This window comes from Crassostrea angulata, chromosome 1 (genome assembly GCF_025612915.1).
Source record: "Crassostrea angulata isolate pt1a10 chromosome 1, ASM2561291v2, whole genome shotgun sequence".
Classification (NCBI taxonomy): Eukaryota; Metazoa; Mollusca; class Bivalvia; order Ostreida; family Ostreidae; genus Magallana; species Magallana angulata.
In genome coordinates, this window is record NC_069111.1 from 4,503,580 (window position 1) to 4,521,406 (window position 17,827).

At 34.7% G+C, this 17,827-nt stretch overlaps 2 pseudogenes; both read right to left on the bottom strand.

Annotated features, from left to right (window-relative positions):
- Positions 1 to 81: 81 nt before the first annotated feature.
- On the bottom strand, positions 82 to 8,472 carry LOC128175173 (uncharacterized; annotated as a pseudogene).
- On the bottom strand, positions 5,798 to 6,787 carry LOC128175182 (uncharacterized; annotated as a pseudogene).
- Positions 8,473 to 17,827: the final 9,355 nt, after the last annotated feature.

The window sequence follows — 17,827 nt, forward strand, 5'->3', positions numbered from 1 at the left end:
TATTGTTTGCACCAAAGAAAGCATAAAAATTAAGCAAAACAATATATAACATTTGACACATTTCACATCTGATGCAATAAATTTGAATATTGCAATTCCTCATTTTCACTTTAAATCCCCTTTCAACTGTCATTTGAAGGCAGATGATTATTTCTCTTTATAACATGTTCTTTAATCTCCTTGGCATTTGGATGGAGTTCCAACACATGTCTTTCTATGTTAAATGGCACAGACACAGGCAAATAGAACTGGTGCTGGTAAAATTCAAAGGAAATTCCCAGTTCTTCAAATGCAGACTTGTTCACTGAAGAGGGAATTTCCTTGAAAAATATACTGAGAGGTTTTGTCTTACTGACTTTTACTTTCTTCTCAGCTCCTAAACCATTCCTATAATCTAGTTCTGCTTGCCTGGCGAATGGGGTATGCACATCCAGCGTCGAGAAGAATTCTTTTTGAAATCTCTGTTTTCATATCGACGACTGGCTTCAAAACTTCTTGGGCCATGAACATGGAGGATTCATTTGTTGGATAGATACTCTATGAGAAAAAGGTTTCCGTTATTTTCAAATAATTATTTCATGACATTATTTTTCTACAGATTAAATCAACTGGATTATCCATAAATGTTTAAAAACTTACATCTAAAATAACTTCATTCTGCCTCATTAAGTGATCAAGAAGTTGTTTGGCGCTTGTTATGGTGTCCAAAGAAATTTCCACTGGAATGGAAATCTGCCCTTCCATGCGCCCAAGGATTTGCTCCAAGACAGATGAAAATAGGTGTAAAGAGAGAGAGAGCCTACCAAGTTGATCAATGAACTTGGTTCCGATTGGAGATTTCATAGGCTCTCTTTCATCGTCGCTATCATCCTCATCACCACTTTCTACAATAATAGCTTCTGCAATCTCTGCTACACCTGTTCTCACCCTGTCTTCAATGTCATTGAAGAAATCTTGTGCTTCTGGCGAGAATCTATAGACTATGGAGGAGTCCGTGCTATGGGCTCTGTAAATTTCCAGAAACACTGGATTGAGGGAGTGGAGTAGAAAGGAAGTCCTGAATGAATTGTGTGCCTCTCTCATCTTTCTGTGAAATAATGCATGAAATTTCAAACGAGACTACAATTGTATCACAATAAGCATAAAATAATGATTATTAGTTTCTTCAATTTAAAAAAGGTGGAGTCTTTGTTCAAAATGCAGTTAACTGTTTCATTATTAAAGTTAACAGTACATAGAGTTTGGTTGAACAATAATTTATATAATTTACTAAGCAGTGTATAGTCTGTCCCAGATTACTGTTTCCATCACTTTAAAGCATGTTAACAAAAAAGTACAACTGAATTAAATCTAATGAAAGGAAAAAAATTCAAGATTTCTTCATTCATTTGACACTTTATATATCTACCGGTATTTCTACCCATAGAAATAAACATGAATGGAAACATTTATTTCAAGGATTAATAATGGACCTTCCTCCAAGCATCCTTTAGGATGTAAAGGATGAGGGTCATTTTATGTAATGAGCCTGAAGCTCAAGAGGGTATCATGTAGCATTATCTCCGAGTGCAGCGAGGCGTTACTCAATTCAAAGAAGTTAACAAGTGAAAAGCTGTCAATATGACAGCAAACCGGGCTTTCTTTTATGTAAACTGTATCCATAATCCATGTCAACCCTTATCCAGTGAAATGGAGTACCCTACATGTATATACAACATTTTGCCAAAAAATGACTAAGTTCAAAAGCTAGTATTTTTGTCATAAATTATCGGAAATCAAAATCCTAGCAATATGCACACCTCTGATATATGTACAATTGATCTGCAAAAGAACAACTTCCTATCTTGAGAACTGTAGGAGGAATTATCCGTACAATGAGGGTACCCTATATGCAATATTTTGCCAAAAAATGACTAAGTTCAAAAGCTGGTATTTTTTCGATAAATTATCGGAAATCAAAATCCTAGCAATATGCACACCTCTGATATATGTACAATTGATCTGCAAAAGAACAACTTCCTATCTTGAGAACTGTAGGAGGAGTTATCCGTACAATGAGGGTACCCTATATGCAACATTTTGCCAAAAAATGACTAAGTTCAAAAGCTGGTATTTTTTCGATAAATTATCGGAAATCAAAATCCTAGCAATATGCACACCTCTGATATATGTACAATTGATCTGCAAAAGAACAACTTCCTATCTTGAGAACTGTAGGAGGAGTTATCCGTACAATGAGGGTACCCTATATGCAACATTTTGCCAAAAAATGACTAAGTTCAAAAGCTGGTATTTTTTCGATAAATTATCGGAAATCAAAATCCTAGCAATATGCACACCTCTGATATATGTACAATTGATCTGCAAAAGAACAACTTCCTATCTTGAAAACTGTAGGAGGAGTTATCCGTACAATGAGGGTACCCTTTTTGCAGCCGCCCGCTCGCCCGCCCGCCATTTTCACCATTTTAATAACCGGATTTTTCCGTTGGAAAACCCGGTTAAAAATGACCTGTGTGACGTAAACACACCTGTGGTCAGTGGTATATAAAGCACAGCTCCACGTGCCGAAATCATTCTTGAAAGTTTGTTTGTTACAACCAAAAATATAAATTGGGAGGGTAATTTTCCTCAAAGTTTTATCAATTCGGGTTGGGTACATGATACCCTCTTGAGCCTCAGGCTCATTACATAGAATAACCCTCATCCTTTACATCCTAAAGGATGCTTGGAGGAGGGTCCATTCTATTACATATCGCCTCTCGGCTCTACGAGGGTATCATGTAGCATATTTAAAGAGTTGGTCACAAACAAAAAATTTAGAATAAAGACATTATTTCAAAAAATTCAATAATTTTTTTAACATAAAATAAAAAAGTCGAAATAAACCCCATTTTAATCAATATCATAACATTACAATAAGTAATTTTTTATTACAATTTTAATTGATTTTATCAACAATGTAAAAATAGTACACCATCATCAAACAGTCAGTTGTTTATCACTGTATTCGCAAAATGTCCATCAGTATCACATCCAGCTATATTCACTTCTTTATAGTAAAACTTAAAGAATGTCTTTGATGAGGACCAATTTGCTGCATCCATAATTTCTTTTATCGATACGCCTGACGAATAAGCCGCCGAAGCGGAAGTTCCACGGAAGGATTGTGCAGTAAAGTTCCTGATTCCTGACAGTTCTAGGACAATTTTCAACCATCTTGCTAACGTACATGTTGAAACAGGATTGAATGTTTTGTAGGAAACAAATAATGTAGATGATTTTCTATTGTTTTGGGTTCTTTTTAGATATTCATGTAACGTGGAAACCACACAGAGTCTGTTATCAGAAAATTTATGTAAAACAACTCTATGTACAGGAGTCCCAGGTTTACAGGTTAAACTTCTGAATTTGAAAAATAACCTTATAGGCAAACACTGACATATATCTCAAATCAAGAGCCAAAAGTGTCTGGGCCCTTGAAGCTGTTGTAAGCGCAATAAGAGCTATTAATTTAAAAGTTAACAGACGTAAAGATATTTCATGTACTGGCATTAAATTGCGCAAAAAACACAAAACCTTTGATACACCCCATGATGTTCTCACTTTTGGTCTACTTGGATTCAAATTAAAATATCCTTTCATTAATTTTGGAAGTAATAATGGTTCCTTAACCCATAAAACACCAAAATATGGCAAAGTGTTAATCAACATTGATTTGTGAGTATTCACAACAGAATATGAAACTTTATTACTCATCAAAGAAATCAAAAATTTTACAACTATTTCTTCAGAGGCTGAAAAGGGATTGGTTTTCCATTTAGAACACCAAAGTATCCATTTTTGCCAGCAACATTGGTATTGTTTGTTTGTGGCCGGACGTAAGGAAGCAAGGATGATGTCACTATCGAATCTTGCCAGTCCTTTGTCATAGAGGGGTCTCCTGATACAAGACAGGCGGTTAGAGTTATCTTGCGGAGTGGATGTAGCTCTCCTGAGTGTGGCATCACTAAGAGATCATTGTGTCGAGGAATTCTAACAGGAATAGAAATCAAAACAGACATAAGTTGCGGAAACCAAGTTTGAGTTTTCCATAACGGAGCAATAACTATTGCCTGTCTAACTCTATCTTCTAAAATCTTATTTATTATCCTACCAATTAATTTAAAAGGTGGAAAAATATATGGACATAAGTTTGACCAAGATAAAGTGTAAGTATCAATATGAAAAGCGTCAGGATCAAAACTCCAGGAAACAAACTTTCTCATTTGTCTATTTATACGAGAAGCAAAAAGATCTATATCTGGATTAAAAAATTGTTTACAAATTCTCACGAAAATATCATGTTTTAACATCCATTCTGTAGAATCAGCAAATTGCCTAGAAAGTAAATCAGCATAAATATTTTCACATCCGGGTAAATATTGGGCAGAAATGAAGATTTCTCTTTTTATGCACCAATTCCATATTTTTACTGAAAGATCATCAAGTTGTTTTGAATGCATGCCACCCTTTGCGTTAATGTAAGAAACAACAGTTGTATTGTCCGTTTTGAAACAAATATGTATTGAACTGTATTCTTTAAAAAATGATTTTAGTGCAAAATACACGGCCATTAATTCTAAAATATTGATATGATATGATGATTCCGAATATGTCCATCTACCTCCTGTCATTTTATTTTCAAATCTAGCACCCCAACCTTGCAAGGATGCATCAGTTTCAACCCAAAAATCAATTGGTCTTGATCTAATATTTTTTCCATTTAGAGATTGTATATTTCTACACCACCATTTTATCTCATTAATACTTTCAACAGACAAGTCATGAAAGAATTATAATCATCACCATTCAATTTTAGATTTTGATCTTTATCTTTTTCTAAAGTCCTGTAATGCAAAGGTCCTTCGAAAACTGCATTACAAGCATGAACCAATAAACCTATCAATGAGGCAAATTGCCGGATTTGAATTCTTGGATTAGACAAAATTAATTGACTTTGTCTTAAAATCTTTTCAACTTTTTCATCTGTCAAATAAACTTTGAATTCAACTGAATCAATTATAACTCCAAAGAAAACAATTCTCTGTGAAGGAATGGTTATAGATTTTTTATCATTTATTGTGAAGCCAAGATTGTTTAATTCTGACAACTATATTTGTTTGTTCTTGACATGTAGAAAATGTTTGATTCATGATCAGGGAATCATCAATATAATAGCAACATCTTATGCCATTTTCCCTAAAAAATGCATATACAGGTTTCAATATCTTTGTAAATATTCTCGGACATGATGTTAATCCGAAAGGTAGTACTACAAATCTGTAAAATTTTCCATTCCAAGAAAAAGTTAGAAATTTCTTGTAGTCTGGGTGAACACTGACACTAAAATATGCATCCTTTAAATCAACTGAAGTAAGATAATCATTTTTCTGAATCAGTTCTAAAGCATATGTCAAATTTTCTTGTTTGAAATGATAATACTCAACAAATTCATTTAAATATTTTAGGTTTATGATTGGCCTGAGATTACCATCTTTTTCAGGTACAAGGAAAATATTTGAAATAAAAGCATCCGAAATATCTTTTACTTCTTCAATTGCACCTTTATCAACCAACTGTTTTACTTCTTTTGATACCATTTAAGATTCTACTGCATTAAATTGAATTTGTTTTGGAAAGAATGTTTGAAGAGGTTGTTGAAAAAATTCAATTTTATAACCTGGTTCAATTATATTTAATATCCATTCGTCTTTTGTAAATTTTTTCCAGTAAGGTTTATTCAGTTTTCTCACCTTTACTTGTTGTAACTGTACTGCTTTTTCATTGCACTTCTGTACTGGAATTGTCCCCTTTGACCTCTGCCTCTCTGGGAAGGGTATGATGAATACTGGCGGTTTTTGTCTCTGTATGGGTTTTGGATGGGTTGATACCCTTGGTTTGACATGTAGTTTTTTGCTTGAGTTGTATTTTTAAATTTTGTATCATAGTTCGATTTCATTCCAATTGGTTGCTTAGTAATATCACCCATTTCTTTGAGTTTAGAGACACAATTGTTCAGTAACTGGGATTTCAAAAGAAGCAATTTTGCGATATCGAAAATTCAAAACATTTTTTATTTCATTTCTTCTTTTCATAGAGACATTGTAGAATGCATTGCCCAGCATACTTATTGAATCAGCCAACATCTTTTTACAAACGTGAGGCTCAAGTTCTTTTTTATTTACAAACATATCAGCCATCTGTACTAAAGGTATCATACCCGTGGCTAAAGATGTTTGTATTACTTGCAAAGTGAGATCATCTGAATGGGCCTGCTTGTTCATGGCATCCCATATTTCTTTATTGACACGGGGAACTTTCAATAAATTACAGTTTTCTGGTCTGTCATATTTTTTCTCTAAATCAACCATGCTTTCTTTGCTACTTTTAATAGAGATGGCTGCATTTACAGCTTTTCCAAGTGCTTCATTTACTTTTGGACCAGTTTTTTCATTTGCATTTAATTGTGGGATATCCCAATCATTGTTATCAATTGTTATCTGAATTGATTCATCATTTAAAATCCCCTTAAAACTTTCTTGAGGGTCAACACCTTCAATAGAAGGAGAAACTTGATCATTCAAATAAGAAAAATCAAAGTCAAAATCATCAGGGGTTTCGTCTGTCGTGAATCATAATCAGGTATGTTTACCAAATTTCTTAGCGGTCTATTGGGTACATTTTGTGTGAAATTACCGGGAGAATTATTACCCGAAGTGCGCACAGTAGTTTCGGTGGACCGCATGTCATTTATATTGCATGTATTACGTGCCATACTATTGGAACTACCCAACTGTTTTACAGTGTCAGTGAGTGAGGAAATAGATTGTAAGATTTTATCTATTCCTAATTGTTTTTTTAGCTCGTCAACATTAAATTCTTGAACACATTCAGACTGAGTTTTTGACTTTTTAGATTGTTTTGTCACCCGTGGTGGCGGTGCACTTGCACTCGCTGAACATGAAGTCTGCGCTTCATTCCTCTAGTTCTTTTATTTGTTGCATGAATTGTTTGGCGATAAACCCCGGACACGAAGTGTTACGGAGGACACAATGTCCTCCGTAACACTTCGTGTCCGGGGTTTATCGCCAAACAATTCATCTATGTCTGAGTAATTCTCATGGTCGCTTCCCATGAACGACAGAACATCCACCTGATTTTCCTTCATTATGGTAAAGTACCCAACTTTGTAATAGCTTACCTTACCAGTATAACGTTACATAAAATTAAATAAGGTAGCTGTTTTACAGCAGAAAACAAGACAAGAAACCTGAACAACGTTCTAAGTTTTAATACACACCGTTATAAGATGTTCACCTGTTGAACTGGTATTAACACACGCCGCTCAGAGAAAAGGAATGATTTCGGCACGTGGAGCTGTGCTTTATATACCACTGACCACAGGTGTGTTTACGTCACACAGGTCATTTTTAACTTCTTTGAATTGAGTAACGCCTCGCTGCACTCGGAGATAATGCTACATGATACCCTCGTAGAGCCGAAAGGCGATATGTAATAGAATAGGAAATGTTTGAAACATTAAACTTTGAATGGACAAATAATAAAAATTAAATGTTTTGTCCATTCAAAGTTCTCAATACACCTCACACTTCTTCCAATGTATAACTATTATCCAGATACTGGGTACATACTTTCCATTGTAGATGTAGCCAGGTAGCAACCAAAACAAGAAACGGTCAAAAAGACCATCACTGCTTCCTTTCATTTCTTCTATGATCTCCATCATCCTATCAGGTTGAGTGAAACCTCCAATGCATAGTCCTGACTTCTGAAGCTCAATATGTGCTTTGCTGGCATAGGCTATGTTGTGACCCCTTCCTCCCCACAAGGTTAACAGGAGTTGTCTCTCACCTAAAAAGAATAATTTCAAAAAAAGCAAATAAAAATGATTGTATCTTAATTGAAATATCCTTTGAAATTATTTGATCCTTTTATGTATTTGGATTTTGATGACCAAAAGTGCCAGTCTCTGAATCATTTCTGTAAATGGCTTTGTTTACCTGATGTGTCTGTCTGACTCCTTCGCAACATTCCTGTTAGAAACTGGGACACTTCATCTGCACATATTATGCCCCTTCCATCCAAGTCCCTTTGAACTTTGAGGAGTGCAGCTTTACTACATTCTGCCACATGTATGGATTTCCCCTCTTCCATGCTTACAGCATTAAGTGGCATGCCCATGGCAACATCAAATGCAGAGGACTTCCCACATCCTGGTTCTGCAACACCTATAAACCAAATACATAAAACATGTTAAATATGGAAAGAGAAATTCACATTATTGAAGCTACAGCTCTGTTCTGGCCATAACCTTCGAATACACTCTCCTAGCAATGAGAAGCCAACACACTAACCACTTGGCCATCTACATAATCTAGACAAGACATAAATTATTGCGAACAAAACCCATAGCGCTATGCACTATTTATTTTTGGGATTGAAGAGATATGCAGCTAATTGGCATTCTAATAGTATTGTAGTGATACATATATATACATATCTTTAATATATTAATTGGATCAGATTTGTGTATTAATTGATAGAACCTTGAACTCAGGAGCTCCACTTAAGGTATCCAATCCATATTAGGACCTAATTTTTCTAACCTTGAATATCCATCATGTTTCAAAAAATATGATATTAATTCAAAGCATTGAAGAGTAAAAAGACTTTACAGAGAGAAATTTTTCAAAATACATGCATTATGAACTAAGCAGTAATGAAGATTGCATTAAGGTCTAAGGAGACAAGCACATTTTTTTCAAATAAAAAATTATTTTTTAAAGTAATTTCTAAGAATATCAATAAATGCTGTGGTGGAAAGATGCATTTAATCATTAGGATCACAAAAACTATTGAAAATATATCCTACATCCAAAAGATTTTTTTATAATTGATTTTATAGATTAAAAGCAAAGGGGGACAACTCTTCCAGAACAGGAAAAAGGTCATGTATTAGGACACGTCCTGCTCTTACATGTATACTGATACTTAAACATGAAAATTATGTCCAGGTTAACAGAGTATAATTAATCCTACACATATATGTTTGCCACCAAATTCATTGAATCTGGGGCTATTATAGCTGCAGGACTGTAGCTCCCGGTCTGAAAAAATTCGGATGGACGACCTGGGAGCTACAGTGCCTCCCATAGTAAAAAACTGCAATTTACGGCGCACAAAAAATTGCGCTAGTTTTGGACTTATTAACCTTATTTTCACACAAATTCTGTAAAAATAATTAGTACCATTAAATTCTTCAGCAAATTTACTACTGATATCATCACTTTACCTGCCTCAGATTTTTTCTTAAACATGATAACCGACCTCGGAAAAAGAAGTATGTTAATTTACGTCGAGATCGAGAGTCGCCATTTTTAAATGTAAACAAACTTGCACCACTTTAGTTTACAGGGCTGTTGATGGTGTTTAAAAGACTATCAGAAGCAAGTGAAGTGACGACATCTGTAGTAAAATGTCCGAGGAATTTTTTGGGATCGAAGATTTGTACAGAATGTGTTCGTAAATGAGATTAATCAGTCCAAAACTAGCGCATTTTTTTGTGCGCCGTAAATTGCAGTTTTTTACTATGGGAGGCACTGTAGCTCCCAGGTCGTCCATCCGAATTTTTTCAGACCGGGAGCTACAGTCCTGCAGCTAGGGCTATTATGGATCAGATACCTTAAAATGACTCAAGTGGTATATTTAAGTTGTTTGTTTTATTGATAAATTTAATTGTCAAATAAATTTGATTAAAGGGTACCTGCAGTGCCGGTCAATTTTTTATATAATGAAGATCTATGAGTAAAAACATCATCCTGAAAATTTTACAGCGATCGCATAAGTAGTTTTTGAGATATTTGGGGAAAACCCGATTTCACACCTGAACAAGTTTTGAATCAAGCCGATTTGGCGCGAGATGAACTGTGACGTCACGGGGTCAACGCGACTAATTCACATACTAATTCACATACCTTCTAAAACATGTACAATATCGCCATATGCTATAAATAGTTGCCATTAATAGTCTATATAATCTCTCTGTTTGCAAAAGTAAGTACAAGTACTTTAATAGGAGTACATGTACTTTTATCAATGGTTCCTTTATCACAGAAATAGTTGCAAATACTAGATCTGCATTTTCCATTTCTTGCCCTGTTTTAACTAGACAAACCATTGATACTTACATAGATGAGAGGTTTCTATTAATATGTAGACCCATTGTACACCAAATTAAGTTAATACCAGACTTTATACCTAGAGGTATCAGTTTTAGCTGATGAGGTATACAAAACATGAATGTTCTTATGTCTACAAATGAAAGTAACCATAAGTACATGATTTTGTTTGAAATCTCTTCATAAGTCCATAAATTATTGAAACTGCCATATGTTGTTTAGAATTTTCATTGAAATAAATGTTAACCTCTTGCATACCATAGCACTTGTATCATATCAGAAAAAGGTGTAAAAATTGTGGAGAATCCATTGAGGTTTATGAGATTCTTTAATATTTATTATCAAGATGAGTTTTCTAAAAGTACATGTACCTGTATGTAGGTACTGCTATCTTAGTATCTATAGTGGGGGTATAAGACCAGATATATGACTTAAGCATTGGAACCCAGCATGATGCATTAATTTGCTAAAAGGTTATAAATTATTTTATTTGTTGTATATCCACAAGTGGAAAAGTTTTGAAGATAAGAGAGAAGAGAGTGTTTTTATTGACATTGAAGTATATGTAAGCTAAGGTTTCATGTACTTGTCAAGTACTTGGTTATTGAACCATTAGACACGAACCAGTCATCTTCTTTTCTACAAATTAATAATACATTGTAACCTTGCACCTCTGGGAATGTTAAAAAAACTTCTTATAAGAGTATTAATGCTGCATTTGATAGAAGAAAATAAGAAAGAGAAATCACAATAGAAACTACGGTATTTAGATACAGCTGTATTATTAGTTGTAATTAAAGATTTATCATGAGGTATCTTGACACGATCTTTAGTTGATTGGTATATTTATTGAGTGAATTTATTATCTAATATTTAATTAAGACACAAGAGATATGTCGACTGCAAATCTTAATGCAGCTAATCAGAAATATTATCTGTAAAATGGAATCTTATCGATTCTTTAAAGGTACCCAATGTCTTCTCCATTATATGACTTGTTTCTTTACCCTGAACTTGCTTCTACCTGGTGCACTTTCTAAATACCTGTCAATGCAGAACAATAGGTGCCTGTAGACTATGGAGGGTAATCGTGTTCAAAAATCCAGACACGTAAACTTGTAAATCCGAATATGCAATCATGTTGATGTGTGAGCCTGAGTATGAGTATGTGTAATTCTGATCGTGTAACCTAAAAAACTCGGGCATACATACGTGTAAGATTTGACTCTGTTCCTTCGCATAATGCACATTTTGCAACTTAATTGTTTACATTAGTTAATTAAATCTTCAACTTTGCACACTTTCAATCCGTAGTTTCTGCATTTGTAACTCCAGGCTCGGCAATAGCACATCTGACATGATACAAATTGACAAATGTAAAGTCTACAAGTTTGTCGAATTTTGACATGACCTTATATGGCAACTGCTTTGCTGCGGGAAAAGGCATGCCGTAACCGCCGGAATGAACGAAAAATAAACATAATATTCAGCTAAACTGTTGCAATAAGCTTTTAATGAACGACACCTTTTCTATCGACAACACCAGTATTATTTTTATGAAAAAAAAGAGGTATGATTGAAACTGGACCAAACAGGAGGAGGTTAACGTTCATGTAAAAAAAAAAAATCGTTGCCGATGTGATAAATGCGCTAAATTCCGTAATATAAATCTCGTGGTATTATAAAAGAAAATGCCTAATATCTTATTTCTATAAAAAAAAAATTGACATGTAATTTAAACTGGAATATAAGTTAATGCGTACTCTTTTCTAAAAATGAGACGGATCAAGAAATTTCCTAAGGGGGTAAATATATTTTAAGCGGCATGGGGTTCGAAGACCGCCGTGAGGTCCCATGTAACTCCATTGCTTCTGAATTCTACGAATTTTGAGAGAGAATTTTTAACCGGGTTTCCGATTATTGAAATAGTTGAAATGGCTGTCAAAAAGGTACCCTTATTGTACCGATAACTCCTCGAACAGTTTTCCAGATAGGAAGTTGTTCTTTTGCAGATCAATGTTACATATATCAGAGGTATGCAAATTGCTAGGATTTTGATTTCTGATAATTTATGAAAAAAATATCAGCTGTTGAACTTATTCATTTTTGGGCAAAAACATTGCATATAGAGTACCCTATTTCTTTGGATATGTAGTATTTATCAATTCAGGATTGACAAATGGATTATGGATAATGTTCACACAAAAGAAAACCCAGTTTGCTGTCACATTGACAGCTTTTCTCTTGTTATTTTTCTGAATTACTTAGAATAAACGACCTGCAAAGATTTGGTAATTTTTCGCGGAAAATTTTTATGTTACTTTACATGTATTTAGACTTTTTTTGTTGTGTAAGTGAAAAAACACAATCTTCAATAATAATAAAAAAACTAGCGCATATTTTTTGTGCGCCGTAAATTGAAGTTTTACTATGGGAGGCACTGTAGCTCCCAGGTCGTCCATCTGAATTTTTTCAAACCGGGAACTATAGACCTGCAGCTAGTTCACAAGTGGCTGTAAAGCTGTATTATAATATATAGCTCTCCAGAAAATTTTTATCAAGCAACTTCACAAAGTGAGTCTGTATTGAACCGACATTCAGGACGTCATACTCATATCCCGTAATAATTGCTTGAAATAATTTTAAAAAATGCCAATTTTTACCTGCATGATAAGCTTTTTTCCCCATATATTGCCGACAATGCAAAGAAACATTTCTTAAAATAAATCATACACATTTTAATTTCACGACAGTTAACATTATCTTTAGATTTTTATTCATTTGTTTAAGGGGGTGTCACTTCTTATGTCTCATATTAATCACAATCTCAAAACCAATGTCTTTAAATAGTTTGTTTTCCTATCGATAACTTTGCAACTCAGCTGACCGACCCCGTGTAAATTTTCGCGGGGGATGTGGGGCGCGGTGGGGGGGGGGGGGGTCTTGTCACAACTTTGTGGTAGCGATAAGGATGCATTTGGAGATATTTTCTTAATTCAGCCGAGGCCTATACTTTAACAATTTGTTGCATGTACTCTAGCTAATAACAGTGGCGTCGGAAGCAAATTGAAAGGGGGGCTAAAGTAATCATAAAAAATCTTGACAAGAATTCCCAAAATCATGAAAATCCTGAATAAACCGTGGGGGGAGGTATACCTGGTATAACTCCAATCTTACCTGCCCAGTTTTCCCCCCAAATCATGAAATTCCTAATCCGTGGTGGTGGTGGTGGTGGGGGGGGGGGTGCTAGTATACCTACTATGACTCTACTAGTATACCTACTATCACTATTTTCATTCTCTTTAAGGTCTTTTAAGGAACAATTTTGTTTGTTGCGAGGAAAAAGTGGGGGGGGGGGGGGCGGGCTGAATCCACCCTGTTGCTATGTTCCTAATGGTTAGGTCTAACTTGGCAAAAAAAGTGTGTGTGTGTGTGGGGGGGGGGGGGGGGTGTTAAGCCCCCCTAGCCCCTCCGCCGGTTCCGACGCCTATAAACAAAAATGCGTATATATCTTTATACACGTGTATTCATACAAAGTCATTAAATGTATTTTTTTTTCATTTCTAAGAGGATATCTGAAGCCGATCGAATTCTTTACGCGCATCTTTTATACATTCTCTTGATAAAATGTACACCAATCTCATAATTTAATTTCCCGAAAAATGATACTTTCTTTGAAATGTTGTTATTCAGAGATATTATGATTATAGGCCTACCTAATATATTTTTTTTATTTATTCCGTCCCTATTCCGGCGATTACGGCATGCCTTAACCCGCAGCTATCCTTTTTCTATCTGTGACGTCACTGTTTCCATATATGGTCATGTCAAAATTCGACAAACTTGTAGACTTTACATGTCAGCCGTGATATTTCAGAAATACAAATGCAGACGTTACAGATTGAAAGTTTGTATTATAGTGGCAGGTTACATGTGAATAACAAACAGCATTTTACAGCTGCAATTAGCATCTGTAGGAAAAATTAGATTAAAGGCCTGCGGGGTCAACTCTAAATTAAAGTGTTTATCCCTGAGTTTTATAGGCTACACGATCAGAATTACACATATTCATACTCAGACTCACACACCAACACGAGTGCATATTCGGATTTACAAGTTTACATGTCTGGATTTTTGAACACGATTACCCTCCATAGTAGACAGGTACCTTTACCTGTAATATTCAGATGATGAAGTGAGACGAGTGATAATGTGATTGACAAACAAGCTAGGTGACGGGTACCATAAAGCTGAGGAAATTCCACGAGGCCTGCCTGCTGCCCCCACACTCCGGGAAATCAACTCACTCGGTGACAAACACCTTCACTGAGTAATTAAAGCTCCAGGTAGCATCAGGTTTTGATAAGTAAATAATTAATAAGCAGCAGCCAGGCAAGTGTGCAGCCAGTGGTCCACAGACCTGGAGCAGATAAGGCGTATTGATTAAGGTTGATGTAATTGTGTGAGAGGCGGTTCAGTGTGATGTCTCGGTCCAGACGCGTGGATAAATCTACCGGGAAAGTCCTGTGTGATGGATGATGTGATATGTTATGTCACAAGAAGATAATTCTACACAGGTATTTTTCTAGTCTACTTCTCTCCCTGCAGTCCTCTAAATGGTGTTTAATTTTTCACTGTTAAGAAACCACTGTGTTGTATTGATTTTTTTGTTTTTAAAATTTGGTCTTTCTTGCTGTAACAATATGTGTATAATGAAATTGATTTCCATTCTGTAAAATCTGGAATTATAAAAGAGAATGTGTACCAGTGATTGGTTCAAGCACATTCCATCCCCAATAAACACCTGAGATTTATTTAACACATCTTTTGATAACATTTAAAAGGATTTCAATGGTTAGATCCAGATTTTGATAACTCGGTCAAGTAATCAACATTCAATATTTTTAGCTCACCTGAGCTGAAAGCTCAAGTGAGCTATTCTGATCACATTTTGTCCGTCGTTCGTCTGTCCGTCTGTCTGTCCGTCCGTCCGTCTGTAAACTTTTTACATTTTGAACTTCTTCTCTAAAACCGCTTATCCAATTTCAACCAAATTTGGCACAAAGCATCCTTATGGGATGGCGAATATAAATTGCAGAAATAAAAGTCCGATCTGTATTCAAAGCGGAGAAAACCTTGAAACTGTAGAAAAAGGGGGGTGCATTTTTAAAAATCTTCTTCTCAAGAACTACCGAGGCAAATTCAACGTAGTTTAGCATAAATTATCCTTATGGGAAGGAAAATATAAATTGCAAAAATTAAGGTCTAATTCAGTTTCAAATCTGAGTTATTACGAAAAAATGATAAAGGAAAGGCGGGTTTCAGCTTCGGTTCGGTTCGGCATCCGGTAAAATGGGAAGGCAAGACTTGGCCTGGTCAAAACAAAAGATTGGCAGTTATTAATCTGCCAATCTCATTAAAATTTCAGGATATTTGATGGACCAGTTATATTTGTATTCGCTGTAAATATTGCCGCAAAATAATGCGTATTTGGAATTGACGATTGCCGATCTGCCCCGGCTTTTATTTTGCCAAGGCCCGGGTTTGCATACCCATTTTACCAAGACTCGTATTCCATACTTCTAAAACGAGGTTCTTTGTTTAAAGCAGCCATGACATTATACGAAAAAGGGTCGATCTGACTATGATGAATTTGCTTGTTATGCAACGGGAAATTTTTGAAACATGCAAAATATATTGGTGCCGATTTTGTGAAGTAAATTGAGGCTAAATATTTCAATGCGTTGACAGATTTCACACATGACGTTGGTGTTAGCTTGTTCTGATTTTCGTTTCGTTTTCATTATTTATGCTTTGTAATTTAACCTGGGAACTCTCGTATTTCGTGATTTTTACGTATCAATTCAAACAGAGACTTCGGTAAATCAAACAGTTAACTGTTTACCTGCGCAAATTAAGCAAAATCTGATGTATCAAAAAAGTACTGAAATACAATTCATTCTATCGGTAATTCGGCATTATCTTTTGCGTAATGGTAGATTAATGCAATAGGTTTTGTTGAGATCGATGCTCGGCATTTTCTCGAGTTTATTCAGTTTAAATAGAGTTTGATATCGTTGAAGGAAATATGTAGGTATATATACATGTATATATATGATTCATTTCGAAAAAATAAATTGTGTTCTTTATTTGTTATAGTGCATGCATGTTTCTTGTGTTTAATTGTTTACAATTTCTATTTACTAACCATATTTGAGTGTTAAGCTTCGAATTATAAGCAAGATAAAGAGATTTGCTCACAATTCTATGTTTGTACACAGATCTTAAAAACTAAAGATTAAAAAAGAAAAAAAATTGTCAATATTTATTAAGAAAATTTTCAAAGTCTGTTCTTCCAGAAACCAATTTTAACAACTTATTTTATTGTAAACTTAACCTTTTTTCGTCATTATTACTCCTACTGTACATGTGATCCTTGACTGTGTTTGTGTACATTTGTATAAACTGATTTTGAACCTTAAATACCAATGAACTGGTCGTGAGTGAATAAAAGAATTGAAAATCTTAGGCCATTCTTTTTTTCCATTTTAAATGCTGAATAGGAAATACCAAGTTAAAAATCTTAAGCTGAATGTAATAAAGTCATGTCAACAAAATATGACTCAAACCTAGGGAAACTGTGAGCTCTGTATCTTGCTTATAATTCTACGATTGACGCTGAAATTTTGGTTGAACATTAGAAATTCTATATGAATTAGAGTATGTTAAATACTTGTACAAACAAAATAAAAGAATGATATTCTGTATATACCTACTCTCTGGGGTCCCCTCATTATACAATGAATAATGTGAAATCTACATCAATTTTGATAGTTTTTCAGACACGAGTAAATAAAAACGACATCTTTAAAACAGTTTCCATAGTTCTGACACATTTCTGTTATGGGGATATAATAATTATCGCTATTCCTAAGAAAATATCACAGCGTTTGTACGCACAGTTTGTACGCGAGGTAAATAACAGTCATTTAATTATAATGGAGAAGACAAATTAAATTTTTGAATGTTTTAATTTTAAGAATTGAGCACATTGAGATACAATTTTCTTCTTCACATCTATACATGTAAGATTTTTGAAATAAAATACAATAACTATTATATATTTTTTTTAAATACAATAACAAGTAAGTAGTTGATGAAACAAATGTACCTATATGCTCTCATAAATTTTGATCGCTTTACAAAGTGGGGGGGGGGGGGGGCAGAACGAAAATATAGGGAATTGGAAGTTAACAACTTAACCGTGTACCCCTACCAAATGTTTAGTTTTATATCTTGCGTAGGATTTTCTTATTCTGGTAAAAAATAGTATTTCATGAAGGTACAATGTCAAAGATTACTTGTATGCAAAAATAAGTGTAAAATTCGAATACTTGACAATATTTATTTTTTGTTATTCTACCGAGGGACCATATGGCACAATATCTTTTGAACGCCCATTGTTGCTCAGGTGAGCGATGTGGCCCCATGGGCCTCTTGTTAAGGTCTTCCGTTTCCAACGGAAGACCTTATTGTTTTCGTACTGTTTCTTCTTATTATTTTTTTCCACAAATTTTGTGCACGCG